Source organism: Ursus arctos, unplaced genomic scaffold (genome assembly GCF_023065955.2).
Source record: "Ursus arctos isolate Adak ecotype North America unplaced genomic scaffold, UrsArc2.0 scaffold_7, whole genome shotgun sequence".
Classification (NCBI taxonomy): Eukaryota; Metazoa; Chordata; class Mammalia; order Carnivora; family Ursidae; genus Ursus; species Ursus arctos.
The window spans coordinates 51,623,560-51,625,754 of NW_026623089.1; the positions used below are offsets into that span (position 1 = coordinate 51,623,560).

At 36.3% G+C, this 2,195-nt stretch overlaps 1 protein-coding gene across 6 annotated transcripts in view; it reads right to left on the reverse strand.

Moving 5' to 3' along the window:
- The window catches only part of FAM149B1 (family with sequence similarity 149 member B1), a 77,662-nt gene that overhangs the window by 74,922 nt on the left and 545 nt on the right, over window positions 1–2,195 (reverse strand). The gene's annotated exons all lie outside the window — the stretch shown is intronic.

Consider the following 2,195-nt stretch of genomic DNA (forward strand, 5'->3'; position numbering starts at 1 on the left):
CATTTTTGTATATAAAGATAAAGTTAAGGGCCCAGTTAGCAGAGCTTGTACTTGAAATTATTTCTCAAATGTTGGGGATGGATTTGTGGCAGAGCTATTTGTACTTCTCTCATTCAACAATCCTACAACCAAAAGCTTGTCTTTGAGACAGTGGTAGTGAACAGAAATGTAGATTCCAGCTACAAAACAGAAACATAAGACATTTTTTAATCTGTCAAAGAAATCTGACTATGAAATGATAATACCAGAGAAATGTTAAATTTGATCATAGCATTATTTTTACGTAAGAAAATAACCTAGGGGCGCCTGGGTGGCTCAGTCAGTTGGGCGTCTGTCTGCCTTTGGCTCAGGTTGTCATCCTGGGGTCCTGGGATCTAGCCCTGCATCAAGCCCCACATCAGGCTCCCTGCTCACTGGAAAGTCGCTTCTTCCTCTCCTTCTGCCCCTCCCCCTGCTCATGCTTGCTCTCTCTCTCTCTCTCTCTCTCAAATAAATAAATAAAATCTAAAAAAAAAAAAAAAGAAAATACCTATAATTTTTAGAGATGCAGACTGAGGTATACAGGGGTGAAATGATAATTGTCTGGGGTTTTGCTTTCTGATTTACAGATGATGGACAGAGAGGCTGAAAAAAGATAAAGAAGATAGATGAAGCAAATATATCAAATTCTTGATAATTGTCGAATGTGGGTGATAGGTGGTTCATTATATTATTCACTATACATGTATGTTTGAAATTTATAACTTTTTAAGTGTTAAGCTGTATGTTGAATATGACTTTTTTAAAAAACTCTTTTCAATATCTGTAATTTGGAACTTTTAGGGAGAAAGCTAGAGTTACTTCTTCAAAGCAAATTATCATTCTAACACCTAAAGTAAAAATCGTTTTTATTTTACTGTCATTTAGATACATATAATCCTCATTATCTTCATTATTCATATCATCCTGACTCCTCTAGAGAACCGTCTTTGGAGAGAGTTGCCGTTAGAGAGTTCAATCCAATCAACAATACAGAACAAGTAACGTAACTGTACTGGAGTAATTCTCACCCATAAAATGCCTACCAACAATTTTTCCACAAATGATTTATTTTTTTACTCTCAGAATGGTCAGAATTAATTATAAAAGCAGACTTTTAGCTAAGTCCTGTTCCCTTTATTGGAAAATTACTTTCTTCTTTCTACTTCCTAAAAAGCTTATTATCTGAATTGCTACTGTGTAGATATCCTGTTACTTAGTAGATAATAAGCTTCTGAAAGCAAGGAGAGATCACAGATTTTCTTTGTATGGCTACTGTACCAAGTAAAGGTGGGAAAGGACAAGAAATTACCAATTACTGAGGCTCTACTATGTGTCAAGCCCTGTGCCATCACTTCAGATAGGCTTTTAGAGAAAGTCTTAGTCCTATATTAAAGAAATGAATACTCGAATATTTAGTAATCTGCTGAAAAGTCACACAACTAGAAAAGAACCTAGCCAGAAACCCAGACTGACTGAAGATTCCATGCTTGTTATTACCATGTATAGTTAGTATTTAATTTTTAAATGTATGGTTGCTAAAATTACATAGCTCTATGGAGGAAAAAAGCTGGGATTTGAGGATAAAAAGCCCAAGCTCAAAACCTATTGTTTATATAATCTTAGGATGTGTAAACTTTCCCATAGTTCATGTTCTGAAAAACTGAAAGATAATCATACCCATCTTACAGAGCTGTTGCAAGGATCAAGATGTGAAAGTCTTTTTGAAAGTATAAAGCATTAACAAATGTACATTATCATTACTTGCTAAATTACAACACTTCACCAGGGGTGGGAGGTGGGTTGTTAAGCTTAAATATTTGCTCTCTAGAGCAAAACCTATCCTTAAGGATTCTGATGTTTAACGCAGAGATGGGGAAGCAGTATGTGTAATGATTATGACCAACGCTTCAGGGTCAGACTGACACCAGGTTTGTGTGCTCCACCACGTTCTGCCTGTATAACCTTTGGCATGCTACACTCTTAAATCTGAGACCTTTATTTGTAGAATGTGCAAATAATATTCCCTATTCTGTATCCTTGCGGACAGGATTAAGTGAGCTAATGCACGTAATCGGCTTTGTACGGTGCCTGGCACTAGGTATATTCAACTTTTCTGCAGCACTCAGTTAGCTATTAGTAACTTCCCGATTTGTCAATGGCCATTGACAGGTATG